The following is a 22,005-nucleotide window of genomic DNA, read 5'->3' as shown; positions in this document are numbered from 1 at the left end:
TTGGCACAGTCCCAAGCACCTATCAGTGCTCACAAATGATTGCTTTCTTTCCTTTCAGCTACAAAAACACAGTTGGTACCCTGCATACATGCGACACACACACACACACACACACACACTCCTTCATACCATACTCATCCCCCTACATTTGTAATAACAGTAATAGCATGAGGTCCTGAAAGTCAGATCCCCAAAACATAGACATTCATTCAACTTTTAGCCAACACCACGCTGGGTATAATCAGCATGGGGCCCCAGAGGCTCTTACCAACCTCCAGGGACATTTCTCTTACTAGAAAAGACCATGACAACCTCTTGAACAATCCACAAAACAGCTTATGAGAAAACAAGCCACTGGGTTCCTAGGAGACAGCATCCCGTTATCCTACTGAACCCGGTCTGCTGCCAAGTCCATAGTAGCTATATCTTCTGGCAAAAGCATCTCTATGCTAAGCAAGATCTATTCAGCTGGCCCTCCACTGTCAAGTACAAGATGGATCATGCCTCCTGCTCTGGAGACCTCACTCCCCCACTCCCACCTCCCTCATTCCCTGAGCACCTGAGATGGTCCCCAGACAGAGAGCAGTAACAGCAAAAGTAGCAGCATGAAAAACGATGCCAAATTTGTCTTCATTAATCACCTTCCTATGCTGGGTGTGAAACTCTCAGGAAAAGAGCCGGAGAATGACTCAGATCACCTGCTTACGTAAGGAGACCTGAGTCTAACGTGTTTCACGTACCAGCACTATTTCCTAGTCGATTTTTAATTTCCCTTCAGGATCTTCACGGTACAGTCTTTAGATCATGAAATTGCCTCGATGAACAGAAAAACCTGGACTCCATTCTAGGAAGTAACACCATGGTGTGCTTTCAGGTTGTCAAGGGGTTTTGAGCTACTTCATCTTCATTTTTCTTCTTTGTAATTCTTCCACCCTGGAAGTGTATTGGGTTGCAGCAGGGGAATTACCCACTCAAAACCTGAAAATCAAGTTTGGTCTCACAGGGCCTGGACGCGAACAAGCTTCAGACTTATCCATCTTTTACCCGCTCAGTCCCCTGGGTAGAATTATAAATGCTCAGGGTAGGTACTAATGAAGTCAGCTAGACCAAATTAAGCCAGCCTGATTTGGACCTTGTTCCTTTTTTCTGCTGATTTCACTGCAACAAACCAAACACAGGCTAAGAGCAAAACGGTATTCAGTACAAGACACCAATATTCTGCAGAACAGCTGAGAGATGGTGGGGTCTGTTAGAAAACATCAGCCTCTCCTAAAACGTAACATAATTATGCCTGCCTAAGGTCACCATCTAAAAACAGTAACGATTACAAAAAATAAGCACAAAATAAAAGCACATAACCAAGCCCTTTGTTATCAAATATAAAGGATGAGGTTAAAACCACAACATAATACTGGTACACACCTACCAGGATGGCTAAGCTGAAAAGGGCAGGAAATAGTCAGTGTACTGAGGACATGAGGGAGAGTAGCTCTCACTCGCTGCTGGTGAAAGGTAAATACAAGCTGGTTCAACCACTTAGGAAAACTGGCAGTTTTCTCATTCAGCTGAGTATGCATACTCCCTGCAACCCAGAATATACCACTTCTAGGCCTATACTCAACAGCAACGTGGGCCTATGTTCCCCAAGGGTGTTTCAAGAAGCACTATTTAGAGCATCCCCAAACTGGCAATTATCTAAATCCCCATCTATGGTAGAAGAGACCAATAAATGGCTGTGTATTCACACAATGGAAGACTCTACAGCAATGAGAACGGGTGGTCTACAAATATAAACAATAATATGAATTTCATAATGTAATACTGAGCAAAAGAAGCAAAACACAAAACAGTACACACTGCACACGTTCATTTTCATAGAGTACTCGGAAACAGGCCAAAGCAATCCATGCTGGTAAAGCTCCGGGGACTGGTTGGGAGGGTAGTACGGGTAATGACAACCAGAAGTGAGCTGAAAGAGTTTCTGAATTGCTGGCCGTGTTCTGTTTGCCTATCTGGGTGGTTACGCGGGTGTGAGCACTTTGTGCAAATCCACACTTGTCATGGGTACTTTCCTGTATGCATATTATATGCCAATAAAAAGGTAAAAATAAAATCAAGGGTGCTGGGTTTTTTGTTAAGTCCCAGCTTGTCTCAATGACTCTACCCAGTGCTGGTTGGCCGGTAGGTGGGGCTAAGGTTCTCGATAACGGCTGCTCTGGGAAAGGTAACCAGCTGGCTCAGCCACTAGCTGGTTGTGTGGCCTGGAGCAAATTCTTTCACCCCACAGGCCTAAGCTTGTTAAAGACTGGACAGGATGCCGGCTCAGCTTTCCTTGTAGTTCTAATTCTTGAAGATTCTAATGTTGTCCTCCTCATCTGCTCCTTCATGAGGTGGATCAGAATCACAGGTGGCAGGTGGCCAGGGTTTAGGGTCCTGCTGGAATCTGGGGGAGTACCAGGCACTGACCCTCTTCATCTTAGAATGCAAGATCTAAAAGGCCAGAGGCCCAAGTCTCACTATCTGGATGTGTCTGATGTTTCCAAAACCAGCCCAATCTCTGATCAGACAAAATGGCGCCTCACCAATGGGGCCACCTATTATTTATCGACCTGCATTTTCAACCTGAGAGTCCAATTTGCTGCTAACCTGCCATCTGCCTCCTTTTCTTTCCTCTAGGAAAATGAGGTGACGAGGTATATACAAAGTCACGCTTTTACCCAAATCAGCAGCAAAGAATCTCTGCAAATAAAGTGCAAATATTCAAAAGGACCGTCCACACAGGGCTCTTCCAAAGAGCAAAATGGACCTCAACGTCAAGGAGAAAACACACCAAACGTCTTGCACCTGCACTGACATCAGCACATTTGCCTTCCTTGCCCAGTGAGGCTCAGCACTCAAGCTGATTCAGTGACCAACATGGCTCCAGAGACAAGTGCGTCTCAAGGCCTTACTGACATCCTCCTTCTATCCAGTTTGATGCATCACAAAACTTCCCATGGAAAACGAAATCCTTGTTTTAGGGGGAAGTTGGACATGCTCCAAATCTCTAGAAAACTCTGATTTTACATTCTGTCAAAGCTGGAAGGGAGGAGGCCCAGGAAGCAAGATAATCATTTTAAGGTGTTTTTATATTGTTGTACAAAGAAGCCAACCCCATATACAATGCCCCTGACCCCCCAAAAGATGCAAAAACAAGAGAAAAAGGAAGACAAGTGGCTGCTGGTGACACACAATTGCAGGACAGGCCTTGGTCTTTCCCTGCACACGGCCTTCATGCCAACGGAACAGAGACCAGCCGGCAACACTGCTCTCAAGACACTCTGAAAATCCGACACTGATAACAACCGTGGGGCCTTTCCTTACTGATTCTCTTTATTAATTAATTTTCATATTCCCCAGAGGCTGAAAGGTCATGTTTTATTAAAACAAAGAATATCATATAAGACTTTTTAAAAGTTTAAAGCCCAGTCATGAAAGGTCAAATAAACACAGAGTTATGTTTACTACATTTCTGCTTTACTTGGATATTGAGTTTCATGGTCTGGTGAAGACCCTGTTTTGACCTTGTTTCCTTAGACATTTCATATAGACGTAATGTAAGTTCTTCTTTAGCTTTTATCCCCAAGTGGGATAACGATGAAGGGTGATTTTTTTTTTCGGTGGGGGCAGGATACACATCTCTGTGCTATTTATATTGCAAATACTAGCGTAAATAACTCCTCTTTTGCTTACTGGGAATGTTGACTTGTCCACTCCCTGGTGGACAGGAAGTCTACGTGCAAATAGAATTCTACTTCCTAAAGCAGAATTCTACTTCTCTCAGCTGCTAAAGAAAACAGAAGTCTGGCTGATGGCTGTATCTCCCTAGAGCACCGACCCCCCAGGGGAGTCAGCATACTCTAAAACCGTTTTTTTTTTTTTCTGAGGGAGACATTTACACTCTGGTACATGTAATATGCAAACACAGTCTTTTGATTCTAATAGTTAAGTAATCGTTTCAACATGTACACATACACCAAATCCATACGTTTGTATGTGTTGCCAACTAGGATGAGACCAAATTAAAATAAGTGATAGGGAGTCAAGGAAGGGAGGGAATACGGGAATATGTGTATAAAAACAGTTGACTGAACTTGGTGTACCCCCAAAAAAATAATAAATAAAATTTTAAAAAAAAGTGATAAATTTATATAAATAATACATTCTTATTAAGAATAAATTTGAAGAAATATACGAGGGTGAGTCAAAAATTATCTGCATTCCGGTTATAACTTCTGTTGGCCCCACTGTCTTATCAGTGCTTTCTGTTCAAGGCTACCGTCTCCCCAGTCACTGCTGTGAAGGTGTGAATGTGTAACATCAGGTCATTTGTAACTGCGGTGTGAGCAAAAACAGATGTCCCACTTGTGATCTGCACAAAAGTAGAGCAGCGTGCGGTGATTCATTTTTTGTGGTCTGAGGGTGTACCTGGTGCCGTTATTTATCAAAGACCTTGTGCACAGTATGGAGAAAGTGTTTTGTCACAAAGAAGCGTGTATGAATGGATAGAGAAGTTCAAGGAAGGTCACACAAGTGTTAGCCATCAAGGAGCCAGATGCCTATCCACATCCACGTCTGATGACAACATTGAGAGTAACACGTGAAATGATTCAGTTGAATAGACGAGTGACAGTGGATTATGTGGCAAATAATTTGCAAATCAGCCATGGCTCTGCCTATGAAATAATCCATGACAGACTTAGGTTTCAAAAAGTTTGCGCTGAAGCCTAAACTTTGGATTAAATGCAGGGGACTGCTCCAAGGGTGTTGTGATCTTGCATCATAATGCACGTCCGCACACTTCTGCCCACACTGTCAGCACTCTGCAAAAACTTCATTTTGAGGTGTTAAAGCATCCTCCCTATAGTCTTGATCTTGCTCCATCGGACTTTCACCTGTTTGGTCCCTTGAAAGCAGCCCTATGAGGACAAAGATTCACTTCTGATGAAGTAGAGACAGTGGTGCATTCGCGGCTCTCAGCTCAGCCTAAAACATTTTTTAATGAGGGAATATGAAAGCTTGTTGACAGGTGGGCAAATTGTATTGAAAAGCAAGGAGATTATGTCAAAAAATTATGTATTTGTCTTTTCTAAAAGTTAATGAAAATACATTATACAGCCAGAGTGCGGATAATTTTTGACTCAGCCTGTACCTTACGTAACTAGTACAGGTGGTCACAGGAAGATGGTAAAAACTGCGCATGAAGTTTGGAAAATACTAGTCTGCTTTAAAAGAAAATGTCCTGCCAAGATTCAGAAAGCTCTGGTTTTACAGGTTGCCTGTCTGTGTCCTTGGGGACCCTCTACCTCTTTCCCAGGCAGTCCCTGCTAGAATGACAGCAACAAAGCTGCGAGGGTTAGGACAGGGTGACAAATGTGAAATCTTTTATTTTATTTTATTTTTAAAATAAATTTATTTATTTTATTGGCTGTGTTGGGTCCTTTTTGCTGTGCGCGGGCTTTCTTTTTAGTTGTGGTGAGTGGGGGCTACTCTTCATTGTGGGGCACAGGCTCCTCATTGCCGTGTCTTCTCTTGTTGCGGAGCATGGGCTCTAGGCGCGTGGGCTTCAATAGTTTCAGCCCATGGGCTCAACAGTTGTGGCTCACGGGCTCTAAAGCTCAGGCTCAATAGTTGTGGCGCCCGGGCTTAGTTGCTCCACGGCATGTGGGATCTTCCTGGAGCAGGGATCGAACCCATGTCCCCTGCGTTGGCAGGCAGATTCTCAACCACTGCACCACTAGGAAGCCTGCAAAATCTTTTAGAAATAGAACACAAGGGCTTTTTGCCTTCACATAAGGTGTGGTTACTGTCCAGCTGAATCTCATGGACCTTTACTGAGTTTTGACATACACATTAACAGGGCAATAGAGCAAAAGCTTAAACCTCCTTAAAACCTCCAGGAGCTGTGCAAAGTCACTCTGCAGGCACTGACCGGAGGTCTGCTTGGTGGCAGGCAGGGGACAGCAGATGGCAGAGCACCAACTACACATATACTGAGGCCTGGCATCTGATCTCAATGACAACCGTGCCCAAGATTCCCAGGAAGGCAGAATGTTCCAAGGTCATTCATTACTAAGCTCTCAAGATCACCTTTGAGCCTAGCAGAAGCAGATGACCAGTACCTCTGGTGAGCAACTATCTTTTTTTTAACCTGTTAATATCATCCTGGGGGTTGCCATGTACCTTGAGAAAACAAGCTTGATCTAGAGGCGAAAACATAAAAGTCTGGCTCAGGTAAGTGGAGGAGGAGCATAACACCAGGTGGGCGAGTTAAGTTTCCCAGAGAAGACCTATTTCTTCACCTTATACATGATTCTTAAGTAACTGCCCCCGTGATAGGCAGAATAATGCTCCCCCCAAATGTCCCTGTCCTAATCCCCAGAATCCGTGAATCTGCTGCCTTACATGACAAAGAGAAATTAAAACTGCACATGGTGGGGGTGGAAATGGGTGAATCAGGGGAGGGGAATGAAGAGGTACAAACTACCTGTCACAAAATAACTCACAGGATGTAACGTACAGCACAGGGATTACAGTCGATAATGTAATCACTTTGGATGGTGCATAATCTATAAAAAACATTGAATTGCTATGCTGTACACCTGAAACTAATGTTTTAAGTCAACTATACATCAGTTAAAAATAAAATATAAAGTTGCATCTGGAATTAAGGTTACTAATCCGATGACATTAAGAAGATTAAACTGGATTATGCAGGTGGGTCCACAAGGGTCCTCACACGTGGACCATTATCAGTGTCACAAGAGTCAATGTCTAAAAGTGTCAAAACAGACTGGCTTTGAAGATGGAAAGGGGCCACCAGGTAAGGACTGCAGGCAGCCCCTAGAAGCTGGAAAAGGCAAGTTCACATCCTCCCCCCGACCCTCCAGAAAAGAACACAGCCCTGCTGGCTGTGATTTTAGCCCAGTGAGACTCTGTATTAGGTTCCTGCTGTGCTATAACAAACTGCCACAAACTTAGCAGCTTAAAACAACAGGGATTTATTCTTTCACGGTACTAGAGTCCTGAAGTTCAAAATCAGTTTCACTGGGTGGAAATCAAGGCGTTGGCAGGGCTGTGCGCCCCCCACCCCCTGCGGCCTAGGAGCGGATTCGTTCCTTGGCTCCTCCCGCTTCTGCTGGTTGTGGTCATTCCTTGGCCTGTGGCCGCGTCAGGCCAATCTCTGCCTTCATGGTCACCCTGCCTTCTCCTCTCCTGTCTCTGTGTGATCATCCTCTGTCTCTCTGTGATAAGGGTATCTGTGATGGCATTTAGGGCCCATCTTGATAATTCAGGATCACCTCCCCACTTCAAGATGCTTAACTTACATCTCATGTAAGGTACCATTTACAAGGTCCAGGAGTCAAGAGCTCGCAATCTGTGGAGGGCATTATTCAGCCTACCACAGACCCATTTCAGACTTCTGACCTCCAGAACCATAAGATAAATAGTGTGTTGTTTTAGGCCACCAAGTGTTGTAATTTGTTATAGCAGCAATAGGGAACTAATACATCCCCAATCTCCCAAATGTGGGTTACAAATCAGGAGACAGCGTGGGTGAGAGGAAGGAGCTAGCCTATCCCTACTAGTCACATCAGCATCCTGGGGGCCCTTTGTAGCTAAAGATGACATCCCTCTTCCCCCACCAGATGTGAAAGAAAGCCAAGATTCCGCAGCAGGTGGCCAACAGAAGCTTCAGAAATCACCCTTCTTTCTTTCCTTTTAACTACTACAAGTTTCTTAAATAAACTTTATGGTAATTCATAAAGCAAAGCTTAGGGGTGAAAAAAGAACTGACATTCACTTCAGGGAATTCCTCTTCATATAATGAGTATGAGCCATCCAGAAACCTCAAAGGGTTTTGCTCACAAAGCCAATGATCCCTACCACAAACACAAGACAATGTCAGACCCTAAAGGACTGTATTCCTCAATTAGGAACAGCCTCTTCAGGTAGCTTCCCTATCATTCCAGGGCCAAAACATCACACTTTCAAGCACCCATTCATCACTGCTCTTCCTCAGGGCATGTTATACTGTTGGTTTTCTGTCATCTCTGTAGGGATTTCTATTTATGGAACTGCTCCCGTCTCACTGTTCAGCCTCCAGGACATGGCAGCAATTCCTGGGCGGACTCCTCTCCCAGAACTCACATGCTGGGACACCTGTAGGTTCTGTCCCCCGCCCTCTCCTCTCTGTGTTCTCTCCCTTAGTGAGTGCACCCTGTCCCACGATCTCAGATCCACACACCCAGCCTTGACCCCTCACCTGAGCGAGATCCAGACCCAAACGTCCATGCGCCTACTCCACCTGAATGTTTAGGAAATCTCCCCAATTCAGCCAGCCCCCAAACAGAGCTGCTGATCTCATGCAGTCGCACCCATCCGCTGGGGAAACATCACCGCCACCCACCCAAGAGCGCAAAGGAAACCCACAGCCCTCACATTCACGCTCTCCATTCCCTCCCACCCCTCACATTTAACCATCAGCAAGTCTATCAGCTCTGCCTCAAATATTTACCCCAAGTCCATTATTCAATCCAGTCCAAGCTCCCCACACTTTCCAACCAGACTACAGCGATCGGCCACCAGTGGCTCCTCCTGCCTCACACACTGCTGCTTCCGACCAAACCTTCGCCCTCCACAGGTGGTTGGTCACCTTTCTAAAGCAGAAATCAAATCCACTCCCCACCGTGAAACGGGCCTTCCAGCTACACACAAACTCACACTTGACCATGACCTATGACGCAATCTGGCCACTGCCTAGCCCTGCACCTCTCTTCCCCTGTCTCTTCCTCTTTGCCAGCACACACACACACTGGCCTCTGTCCTCACCTGGAACATGCTAGGCTCATCCCACCCCAGAGCCCTGGTGCTTGCTGCCCCTCACCTGCGAACGTTCCTCCTCCAGATCTGTGCCCGACTGTCCTCTTCCATCCCCGAGGCCTCACCTCAACGGTTTAAGACCCAAGCCCCCCCACCCCCCAAAAAAACCCCAAACACAGCAAAAGCGACCCCTCAGTCACCCAGTTTCCTACTGCCCTACTTTGTCTTCTTCAGAACACTTAGGAATACCTTGGAAAGGTCTTCGCTGTTTCTTGATGCAGGCAGGACGCCCTTCCGGGGGAATGCACGCTCACAGAGGGCAGGACTCTTTATCACGGTCTCCCCAGTGCCTGGCACGTCTCGGGGCCTCAATAAATACCTGGTCACGGGCTGCTGAGGGCTTTACAATCCAAGGGCGATAGCAAATCTTCTTAAAAGGTATATCTTAGTCTCTGATTTGTTTTTTTAACTTTTTTCCCTTTATTTTTTAATTGAAGTATAGTTGATTTATAATGTTGTGTTACTTTCAGGTGTACAGCAAAGTGATTCAGTGCCATGTGTATGTGTGTATGTATGTGTGTGTATGTGTGTATATACATTCTTTTTCAGATTCTTTCCATTACAGGGTTCTTACAGAGATTGAATATAGTTCCCTGTGCTACACAGTAAGTCCCTGTTGGTTATCTATTTTATATATAGTCGTGTGCATATGTTAATCCCAAAATCCTAATTTATCCAGTCCCTTTGGCTTTGAGGAAGAATGATTTCCTGGGTTGCAACAGGACAGGCATCAAGATCCCCCTCATGCCCATCACTCCCGTCCCCTCCCCGGGCTCCCCCACTCTCTTTATGTGTGTCCCATTCTGTCCTTCCTACCAGCTAGCTGGCTCCCTAACCTACCAGTTTACATGGTTTTTGCTTCTTCACAGAGCTCGGGGCATCACGATACTGCTAACAATAACGTTTTCTTTCAAGTCTCTCAATGCTTCTTCCGAGAGATCATCTCCCTGGCCTGAGTATAGAATGAGAACATTCAGGCAGAAATCAGCAATTCTAGCATGGAGAAGAAGAAATCCTCCCAACAGTAGTGAGACCAAATGCATCTCTATTCATTCTCCTTTAAAAGATGAGTATGTGACCACAGGATCCTCCCAAAAGGGTGGGAGGGGTGTCAAACCCAGCAGATGGTGGGAATCATGAGGACATGTGAAATGAGGGTTCAATGAGAATGAAGATTAGGAGGGAAAAGAATCTCCATGTAAACAATGTGATTCATCAAGAAAAATTAAGCAGTGGAAGGACACCTCTGATCCTTTCTTCAATGCCTGTACAAAGGCCCTCTCTTAGGTGGAATGCTTCCTCTTGGCCCGTGTATAACAACTCTAATTTATGCCAGGTAGTAAACAGGCTAGAAGGTTTTGCTCAAATCAGATCTAATGCCTACGACGTGCCTGCAAAGGAACGACAATGTCCCTGTGCAGGGGAAGAAAACGACGTTCAGGAAGACGAAGGACAGTTTATCCAGGAGGCATGGCAAACGTGGCATCGAGGGACTGTGAGACTTAAGGGCCATGAAAACACTTTCCATTTTTTTTTAAATAAGAAAAAAGTGAATATAAGTTCACCCTGGATGCAATCAATAAAATATAATTTTCAATTCTTTAATGGAGGAAGAGGTCTATTAAACCCAATGCACCTGAGGCTCTTGAGAGTCCCAAGGTGGCACTGAAGAGGTGGAGCGACGTACGAGGTCACCAGGAGCTAAGAGCTGAGAAAAGGCCAGGTCAGCCCCTGCTCTTCTCCAGAACACCACAGGGCCTCCTCATACTTTCATGCCTCATGGAACCCTGTGTAACTCTCGAGGTTTTAGAATGTCTCCATCACCTGAGCTTCCTGAAAATGCATTTTTTCAACGTAAGAATCATGGAGCTAGATACTGTATAGCACAGGGAACTATATTCAATATCCTGTGATAAACCATATGGAAAAGAATATGGAAAGGAATGTGTGTGTGTATATGTATATCTATACATATAGATTATATATATGAATCAATTTGCTGTACAGCAGAAATTAACACAACTTTGTAAATCAACTATACTTCAATAAAATAAATTAGGGGAAAAAAAAGGAGAGAGAGAGAATCATGGAGCTAGAAATGTACCTTACAGGACTCACCAAAAATCTGATCATTCCTCCTGTGACAGATCCTTACCTTACTTGGAAGACCAGTTTTTCTTAACATATTAAAAACAAGCAGGCTCTGAGTGTTCCTACCCCAGGACATTCCTCAGAGAGCCCTCAAGGGCTCAAGTTTCAAATAACGTGTCTCAAAGCTTGTCCCAGGACCCACAACTGCATTGGAATGACCTACTGTGCTCCTTAAAAATGCAGATTCCAGGGCCCCACCCCTAGACCTGCTGAACCACCAAGGTTAGAGCCCAGAAATCTGCATTTTAAATAAGCACCACAGGGGAGTCTGACCTGCTATGGAGATTAAGACCCACTGGTCAGGAGCCCATAGGGGGACAAACTGCTTTTTGCACAGTTTCAACATCTTCCAAATCTTCCCAGTACTCAGCTATCATGTACAATGAACCAAGAATATACTTTGTTTTGTTCTCAACTTTACCACAAGCTACTCAGCATTAAAAAAAAAAAAAAAATCTTATCACTGACGACAAAGCCACTTCTGGAATATGAGTCACCAAATTCACCCCGTATTTGGAGTTGCTACTTTTATTGGTGATTTTACCAGTAAACCACAGGGATCTGATGATGTCATTTTGTCTTGTTAGTACAGTTGCGTTCAAGCATTTAGATAATAAGATACCTATTTGATTAGGCATTACTTTCATTTCTCTTTCGCATTAGTTAGGACATTGAATTGATTTTTTTTTTTTCCCAATTATGTGTGCTGGTAGGTTCTATCATCTGTGACCTGCATTCCCCATGGCAAAGAGAGAATGATAAAATAATTGTTACAAAGGAGACAATGGGCCTTACAGTTTCACTAAAAAAGATCCCGGCTAAACAGTATGCTGCGAGATGCTGCTGCTAATCTCACAAGCAGAGGAGGTCCCAAAGGACATTCCCCACCCATCCCCATCCCCCCCATCCCCATTCCCCCCCCCCCCCCCCCCCCCACACACACACACAAGAAACAGTGAGCTGGGCTACAGGGGCGGGCGGCCAGGGCAGATACCTACAGTGGCACTTCTATCCAGGAACGGAGCCCTGGGCCAGCCACAAGGTAGACAAGCTGTATGAGAGAACAAACATAAAATTCTGGCACATGGTGGCTGGGGCAGGAGGCCGGGGATGAGAGAAACAGGGAATAGACAGATGTGAGTTCCTGGCAAGTCCAGGTCCTTGGGCTGGATGGTTTCAAAGGTATTCAACAATAACAACCACCACAATAATAATAATGCTATGAAACTAGTTGCATGTATTCCTTAGTATCAATCAACTATTGTACCATAGGATGGAAAATAGCAACAGTATCAAATCCTGGCAGATTGCATTACAGACAAGAAGCTACATATTAGCACAGAGTAGTTTAAGCCTGAGAACTCAGTGGGCAGCTTCTGGGGGAATGAGTAGTCACTGCTCTCATATTAATTAAAAAAAAAAAAAAAGGAAGCAGCAGCAGGCACTTGGCCTGAGGAGCATGGCCTCCTGAGCACTGTGTCAGGCAGATAAAGATGCTGGCGCCTGACAGTGACCAAGGCCACCGCAGACGACTGCTCTGTTTTCTCATTAGCATCATGCAGCTGTTACCTCACTAGACAGTAACAGCCGCCTCGGGGGATCTGACAAGCACAGGTCACCCTGAAGGCGAGGGGAGGAAAGAACCCGAGGAAAAATCATAAAAACTGTTTCACCCTGACTGGAGTTGTCACCAGCTGACTGGACACAGCAGAAGATGGTGACTTCTTTTCCGAGGGGCCTCCGGAGGCTTCGAGGGGGCATTTGACTGTCTATGCCTCCCCCTCCCTCCCCATCATCCCAGTATGAAAACAGGCTTTTCAAACAGAGGAGACAGAGGAAAATAATTTGCTGATTAAGGGCAAAGCCTAAGAGAGGACTACAATCTCCTACCCCACTCCATCATCTCAGAAGAACAGACAAGCCCCTCTTTGGTGCCCTCAAAAGACACATCTTTGTGCTCCCACTGACCCTCGGACCTGCCTTTACGTTACGGGTTAAGATTTCACTGTATCTATTGCTCCAACTATGTCAGAGGCACCTCAAGAGGACAAAGACAACATCCTCTCCATTTTTCAGAAACAGCACCAGGAGTAAGATCAGGCACAAAACAGGTCTTCAATAAAGGTAGTTGAACAAATACATACAACAGATAAGCTCCCCCAAACTGAAGAATAAACCCATTTTTTGTGTTGAAAATCCAAAGTAGCTTATGGAAAACCCAGGCACTGAGGTGACAAAGTCCATGGATGTGCATTTTATTATGCTATATCACACACGACTTTTAGGTCTTCATGAGCCCTGGTGATAATTTATAGAACAGTACAGGAGGAGACAGAAAACTCTATGCACAGCCTCAAATGGAGACAGAAAGGCGAAAGGTGGGGACAGAAAGCCAGCCAGAGCTCTCGGGATGTGGATAACGATGACTGGCTCCAGCCATACTTGATTCAATTTCTCTTTTCTCTCCCTCCACCAGCAAGAGTCAAAAAAAGGTATTAGTCAGTATCAACACAGGGACAGACAGGCAATTCGAGTGGCCCGAACCTTCCTTCCCCCGGCACCTCTGCGAGTCAAGAGAATCACAAAGTACAGCTTCTGCTGTGTCAGAGAAAGCCCTCGGTTGCGGAGCATGAATCTATTAAGGCAGTGAGGCTGGCATCGCATGTCACCTCTAGGAAGGAAATCAAATGTATAACCTGGCACTTGGATCTCAATGTTCACATACAAGCAGGCACTCCAGAACACTGGCCCCGATGGAACTGTGAGGCCATGGTACAGCCTTCCTTAGGAGGGCTGTCCTCTTTATTCCAATGATTCCCATCACACTGCAGGGAAATTTGCAGTCCTTACCGGGGTTGTATGCAGACTATCTCCACCTGGCCTTCTGCCACCTCACCAACCTCATTTCGTCCCACTCCTCACTCCCCGCCCCCATCCTCAGTGATGAGAACAGGGCCTAGTGCATAGTAAGTGCTCAACTATTCCCTCAGTGAATAAGTAAGTGGAGAAAGGCTAACAGCCAACAGAGATGACATTGAAAGACACTTGACCTGTACCAAACTGGATTTATCTGGTTACATTTAGAGGGTGAAGGACAAAGAGTAGTTAAATAGAGAAGAAAAAGAGACCAGTGGTACCACTAATTGGCAACGACTGCCCTGGTCCAGGAAGAACAGCTGTGTCCCTGCAAAGGCAGCATCACTGCAGAGACAAGAGAAATCTTCAGAACTCACAAAGGAAGCCGATGTCAGGGGAACTCCAGATAGCCCTGTCTGAAGCATTCAGGCTGAAAGCTGCATTTCCTTGGCAGAAAATCTGTTGAAAGACTTCAAGCATGACTATTAGCAGTGTCCTTACCAAGGTCGGTCACCCACATATTTCTGGAGCACTTCCCCAAAGTTGTGACTTTCTCAGCCTTTACTGAGAAGGGCGGGAGGGTCAGCTGAAATAATCATCTTTGTCCAGATAAAAGGCTCACTGCTATGTGCAAAGTCCTACACAGTCAACTCTCAGTTTCAGAGAAGTTGACCTAAGACAGAGAAAAAACAAATCCTCAGGTATTCCAGAAACATATTTCTAGTCAATGGCTTTAATTACGCATGAAGTGTTAGGTTTGCCAGACTATGGAAGTTCCTTGCAGGCAAGGATATGCAATTCTGCCACCTGCTCCGCTTCAACGACAACAGCACCCACTAGGTACCCCATCAATACCTGCTTCCTTCAAACCAGCAGGGCCAAGGAGCAACGATGGATACCAGCCATTATGAAGAACCATTCCTGAAGCAAAGGATTTTGCGGGGGTCGCAGGAAAAGCAAAAGCAAAGGATTCCAGGTAAACACTGAGAAGAAAATCCTGAATGACTAAGGGAACAAAACCACAGAATGAAGAGCTGAATGATGACACAGTTGGAAAAAAATCACAGAACAAGGCCACGAAAGAGCTGTTGGACCAGCATACAGAACAAGCTAAAAGTCATCATGTTTTTCTCAACAGAGATTTAATCCTCCAGCCCCACAGAGTGCAAGGAACAAAGAGGTACAGGCTACTGTTTTTAGCAACAGAAAACAGAACAAGCAAACAAAATACAGCTGCAGCCAGCCCTGAAATGCCAGCTTCCATCAGAGACCAGCCCAACAGTCCACAGGTGGCACAAAAGGGAAACTGGCTTTCTGTCAACAGCTGGTCCCACAGCTTCAGACACTTGGCCCTGACTCCCTCCAAGAATCCAGCCCCAACCCAAGAGATTTTGTCTCATGGGATACACAAACTTCTGAGTCCTACTAGGAAACCGGAAAACATACTGTCTTTCCGTGAGAGGCGGAGGATGGGAGGCAAAGAAGTGCAGTTAAGGAAGGAAGGAAATTCAGTACTCTAAAGAATCTAGCTAAATTACGCGGAAAAGATTTCCCTATGAAACACTGGCATAGTCTAAAAATTCCAGAACGAGTTTAATGTTTACTTTCCAATCTATCATCAATTTTGGAAGATCTGAAAGTATTTCATTTCCCTGAAATGGTACACATGCAACATTTCCTGGTGTGCTCATTTTTACCTTCTGTTCACCAAAATGTTTTAAGACAACTTAATATGCCACGAGAATACATTTCAAGGGAGCCTGGGAGCTGCACACAAATACCATTCATTCAGAAAATAAACTTTTGTCTCTTTGATACTTGCTGAGCCTCAGAAACAGCCCAGCGCTTAGCACTTACAAGTTAAGTTGTAATATAAACCCATTAAATGGAAGGGGAAATGCGATGCAGTACCAACAGCTGTAAGTAGTTACAAAGCAGTGGGTCCCATACTGGCCCACCATCAAACCCACATGGAGGAGGTGTTGCTTAAATGTCCATTTCTGGGCACCACCCTAAGAACCTGCTAGAATTGGTCAACTATGGTGGATCGCCGGAACCCACAAATTTAACCGGCCCCTCCTCCAGGTGATTTTGATCACAAGGCAGGTTTGGGAGCAGCTGCTATAAGAAGCATGGCAAGGATGAGCTGACTTGTGCTCACCCGTACCAAGCGAACTCCAGGTCCACAGGCTGCTTTGTACCGGAATGCCCAAGAGATCTCATTACTCAGCCGCTTTGGAGGGAGTCCAGATGGCCCAAGACAGCCCAACCTCCCATCCAGCTGGACTCCGGAGCAAAAGGAGTCCTCCAGAAAACTTCCTGGGCATCGCCGCCAGTAGCTTGGCAGTTCTGAAGAATGCTGAGTCGGAATGCTAGAAATCTTCAGAGCTGGACAGACCTTGAAGGCAAGAAATGTGCGTGTCCGCCTGAGCATTTGTACTGCCTGTGATGGTGAAGGTTGCAGAGGGCAGCTGGAGGCCAGCTAATGTGCTCGGGGAGTCTGAAGAGGCAGACAGAGAGAGTAAAACCTTTCAGTGTGAAGCACTCTGAGAAAGAGGCTGTGGCTACCCTTCGTGATAAGTCGTGGTTTAAAGAACTGTTTATTTGTAGTTACTAATAGCTTCAGCTGCAGAGGACAAGGTCCAAATAGGGCTGTGATGGACTGCGACTGTACCTCCAAACCATTCTCCACTCCTTCCATGGAATCAAAAATTGAGCAGAGCACAGCATCTCCTGCAATAGGTGGCAGTGTGATCAAATTCTGCCCAATGGGGTAAGAGTTGAAGAAACAGGTACAACTTCTGGGCCATCATCTCCCCTTGCCCTTCCTCCCACCATTTATCCTCCCTTATCTTAGGCCAAACTAAGGAGAGCAACCCTGGAGATGCAACCCAGTGGAAGGAGCCAAGGCCCTGAGGCTTTAGCAGAAGAGAAGTGCCATTCTAGCTGACTTCAACATAAAAGAAAACTAAACTCTAGGTTGTTTAAGTCACTACTGTCTTGGGTTTCTGTTAGAGCAGCTGTACATGTACCCTAATACAAGGGTTTTCTTTCCTACATGGAATAGAAGAACTTCAAGAAGTGATCCCTTCATACTTCCTTTCCCTCCTCAGCCTACCAATGTGACAGACATTACCATCTTCACCTCCAAAGGATAGCAAGTTATGTCAGGAGACTCAAAAATCTCCCTTTAATCCCCAACATAAAACTTTAAGTGCTAGACCCACCTGAAAAATACAAGCTTTCATCTTTTGGCCAAACAATGCCTCAATCTACCTTTTGAAGTGAATTTTCTACCCGTAATTACCAAGTAAAAGATTCATAATTTCTGGAACAAGTCTAGTATCACTTCTCCAATGTTAATGCTGTTCCTTCTGCCTGGAAGGCCCTTCTTGACCTAGAAAATTCCTCGACATCATAGCCAGGTTCAAATGTAAAAATGTCCCAACTCCTAAGGGCTTACAAGACTTTCTAAAAAATGGACTGGAGTATATTGTAGTGTATATGCCCGTTAATCTTTGAGTCTGCTGGGTTCTTGATGCCAAAAACTGCTTATTCATCTTCATAACCCTATCACCACCACCCTCCACCGCATGCATCTCAGTACCTGGCATAGTAAGAATGCAATGAATGTTTGGTGAGCTAATGAATGAAATTGTTGAATGAACTGTGTTAATGCTATCTTGAGAGTAATTTCAAAACTGCCGAAAATTCAAAAGCAGAGCCTATGCTTTAAGGAAATCTCCACAGAAATCAAACCACCACAAATATTCCCCTTAAACTAATAAGCCTCACTCTGTTAAGATAGGAGACTCAGATTTTAAAGGATAAAGGTGGAGTTAAAGATCCTTGGCACTTATGAGCATCACCTATCATTTATTAAAAGCTGCACTTAATGGAAAGACAATTTTGTACCTAATAAAAAACAGCTAGTAGTACACTAAGAAGTCTGAGCGGTCATATTTTTTAAATGGTCATTTTGCTTTGAAAACAGATCCTACATGGAATCAAAAAACATACACATATGAAACAATGCTTTTAAAAGTTCCCTTAGATACTATAGAGATTTGTTTTCACCTAAAAATCTGAAGGAAAAAAGTATACACACATCCCATACTAGTACTTGAGCACCGGAAGCAACAGCCTAAAGCCCCTCTTTTCAAAGATAAGAGAAACAGTATTTTCACAAATACCAAGGATAGGTCATGGGTCACAATTTCCAAGCACAAGGCAAATCTGGACCAATTCTACACTGAGTGGAAATTTCCTCTTCTGCTACTCGCGTATACCTTGGCTCAGGGACTAAATAAATGTCTAACAAAAGGTTAAAGAACAATACAAGCAATGAGAAAATTCAACTATCAAAGAATATCATACCCAGAGTATAAAACAGGAGCCTAGGGGGACTCACCTCAAATGATAAACTGGGAGAAAGGTACTTTTAATTCCACAAAATCATCTAAGTCTTTTACCCTGGAGTTCCCAAAACACAAAGCTGGTCTATCTTATTCTTAAGCTCACAGCATTTTAAAAATGGAGGGACCTTTTAAGACCATTTGTTCTAGATGCCCAGACGTATTAAGAGACTTGCAGGAGAACACAAGCCAGTTATGGGCATAGCAAAGCCTAGACTCCCCAGTCCTCAAAGATCTAACCCAGGGTTTCTCCAGCACAGCACAAAGGAAAAACACTACACCTTAATACAGTCCACACAGAGAACACCAACTCCAGGAAAGGAGATCACCCAGCCCATTCAGAAGTTCTTCCGAAAATACATATACAGGCATCAAACACAACAAAGATTATAGACATTAAAAAGGCTCCAGGCAAATTTTACGAGAGTCATTTAATGCAGTAGGTATTTACTAGGAATTCAAAAATGAGTGAGGCTGAAGGAAACCCATTCCAAAGGAGCTCATAGTTAGTGAAGGAAACAGAGGGGCCTACATACATAAATTACAAAACCACATGCTTCATCCCATATTGTAGATAAAAACAGGGTACAATGGGACATTTCTGACTCCATGATTAAATGTTTACTTGAATCTTTCTTCCCTCTGTAATTTCTAGGGTAACTTCTAGAAAATTATACTCTAACCTAAGTGGATAAAAATGTAAGAAGTTACACACAATGCCCAGACTAAAAATCAAAAGACTCTTTCAGAACCTCTGAAAAGACGAATCCTTCTCCAGAACAGGAAAATCATCCTTGCAACTTTTTCCTAAGTCAAGTTTAAAAACATTGAGGATATAACATTTGTTGAAGACTAACAACGATTCAATTCGAGTATAACATTTTTTAATTCAGATTCAAGTCACTCTCTTGGGTGGATGAGAAATGAACCTGAACCACCGATGGGACTATTCCAAAGAGTGTTTGTCCTGGAGGTTGACAAACTCCATTATGTATGACCCCAATGCCAACTGTGTTCTGGGGACATTTGAGGTCAGAAACATGAAAATAAAATAGACATGTGACCTTCACAGCCACAGCCACTAATAAAATGCTGGTGGACGTTAAGAACCTGAGCAGCTCACTCAGATCAGGGAGAAAAGACTTGTGGATATCAGTAAAAGAGCTCCCAACTTCACTTCTCTCTTGGCTTCCTGAAGCGAGGGTCTTGAGGTTGCAGTGGACCATCTGAACCACAAAATACTAACTAATATCAAGGAGAGGCATAAATGCTCACAGGGGCATCCCATCAGGGCAGAAAGTGAGGGTAGCACGAAGGAACACTCCTACCGCTAGAAGGGCTGCTGAAGGAGGCAGGATTTCAAAATCCACTTAAGTGATTGGAGCAAAACTGTATTTTGGAGCTACATATTGGAGTAAAATACAGTTTTGCTCCAATATGTAGCCTGAAGGATCTACATCTCCTGGGGAAGGGAGAGAATTTAGGTGGGCAGGACCAAAGCTCTTGGATTCTAAACACGCCCCCATCATTTACTGCATAGCTTGTGAGCAAAAGATTCAATTGATTCAAACATTTATTACTACTGCACAGCACCGAGATAGATATCTTCTTCAAGCTGTTGACCAATTATCGGGTGGACTTAGAGGTAATATTTCTACATATACACATTACTATATATAAAATAGATAACCAACAAGGACCTACTGTATAGCACAGGGAACTCTACTCAATATTTTATAATAATCTATAAGGGAAAAAAAATCTGAAGAGGACTATATATATGTATATATACAATGTGCTATCTGAAACTAACATGATATTGTAAATCAACTATACTTCAATTAAAACATTGTTTTTAAAGAGCTAATAGGCTACAACTGCCTCCTTGTTACCACCCAAGGTTGTAGCAGGAATGAGTGACAGAGAATGGACATGGACTATCCTAAGGAAAGTGGTATTATAGCCACTAGCAGCATTTTTCTGGCCCCCTTCACACGAATACCTACAGGCGTCCTATTCCACCGAAGGCAATAAAACTGTATATTAAAGCTACCCTTGCAGACAGCTCTGAGAAGAAATGTACTCTTCCCAGAAGTTGGCACAACGTGTGTTTATTTAGGGAGACATAACTATACAACACTAGCAATAAAACTAATTCAACTCATGGGAACTTATTCTAGAGAGACAGTGTCACCTCTTTCTCCTTTCTAAAAATCCAAACAGTGAGAGAGAAAAAAAAAAAAACCAAAAAACAAATGCAAATTGCCACTGGCAGAGTTTCATGTTTAAGGTGCACAGAACGATTCAAGAGCAAGTCAAGGTTCCCAGCAAATGCCTATTCATTAACCCGGTAGGAGGTGCCACACCATCTGGCACCGGCGGTCCAGCGGAAGATATATTGCTTAGGATCAATGCTGAGCAGCAAGCCAGTTTATTTTGACCCTTTCATGCACAGAACTACAAGGACAAAAACGTCTGCATTAGACATGCCAGAAAGACTTAACGAGACTGGAAAATGGGACCAAAAATGGGATCCGGCAGAAGCCAGCTTTCATCGAGCTTGATTAAATAACACCCTCCTCCCGATGTTCAGGAATCCCAGCGTCTCAGCTGGAGACTCCTTAAGAAACCACGAGGGCTCTGGGTGTGTAAGGGAGGGGAGACAGCCCTGCACCCACTGAGGGCAAAAGACTTGGAGGGGCTCACATTCAAGCCGGGACTCTAGAGTCTGGCTGGGCAGAGGACTCTGGGGCACCTCAGCCTGGGCACAAGGCCAGCCACCAGGGGACAAGCCAGCCAATCACTGGGTGTGGGGAACCCCTATCAGACTGGCCACTCTGCAGTGTTCTCCCTCTGGGGCTCTTTGGGCCTCCCACAACCAACCAGAATCTTCTTTTTCCAAGTGAAGTTACCTACTTTTTTTCTCTAATAGAAACATAATGCTTGTCCAACACCAAAAATTTGTTCAGTGTCAAATAACCAGAAAAAGACAAGTAAATTTTAAAAATGTTATTCTACCACTGACAGGTGTCTACTGCTACGATTTTGGTATATTTCACACACACACACACACATCACAGAAATGTTTGCTTTCTTATAGCCTGCTTTTACATCTTAATAACACATTTTAAATGCTTTCTCATGATAATAAATATCTGTCAACCACAATTTCAAAGCTAAATAGTACTCCGCTATTTTACCACGTTTTACTTAAATAATCTCCACAGCATTAGGCATTTATTTTTCTCCTGCTTTTTCTCTGTTAGAAAATAACAACAATAATCTCTCACTCCTACCTTGCAATTTCAGATATTACCTTAGAACAAAGGAATGACCAGATCAAATAACTGGCTGTTTAGGCTTTTGATGTAGTAATATTTCCAGATTTTCCTTCAGAAAAGTTATGCCAACTTATACTGCCCACTAGCAAGGTATAAGAGTGCTCCTATACCCTATGTTCTTACGGAAGTTTTTATTATCTCTATTTTATTATCACTTGAAAGATGATTTGCCAGTCAGACAGGGGCACATGACCGCTAATCGTAACAGGAATTATAATAATAATTCAACCATGACATTCACTAGGCACTTACCATATACCCGTTGCTGTTCTAAGAGATTTACATGTGTGAAGTAGGGCTATATTCTTAACCCCATTGTA

The 22,005-nt window shown here is 44.1% G+C and overlaps 1 protein-coding gene across 7 annotated transcripts in view; it reads right to left on the bottom strand.

Moving 5' to 3' along the window:
* Positions 1-22,005, bottom strand: part of MGAT5 (alpha-1,6-mannosylglycoprotein 6-beta-N-acetylglucosaminyltransferase) — a 355,963-nt gene that overhangs the window by 261,181 nt on the left and 72,777 nt on the right. The gene's annotated exons all lie outside the window — the stretch shown is intronic.

The sequence above is a fragment of the Hippopotamus amphibius genome, chromosome 8 (genome assembly GCF_030028045.1).
Source record: "Hippopotamus amphibius kiboko isolate mHipAmp2 chromosome 8, mHipAmp2.hap2, whole genome shotgun sequence".
In the NCBI taxonomy this organism is placed as follows: Eukaryota; Metazoa; Chordata; class Mammalia; order Artiodactyla; family Hippopotamidae; genus Hippopotamus; species Hippopotamus amphibius.
The sequence above is the reverse complement of the archived record's forward strand: the minus strand, read 5'-3'. Positions and strand labels throughout refer to the sequence as shown.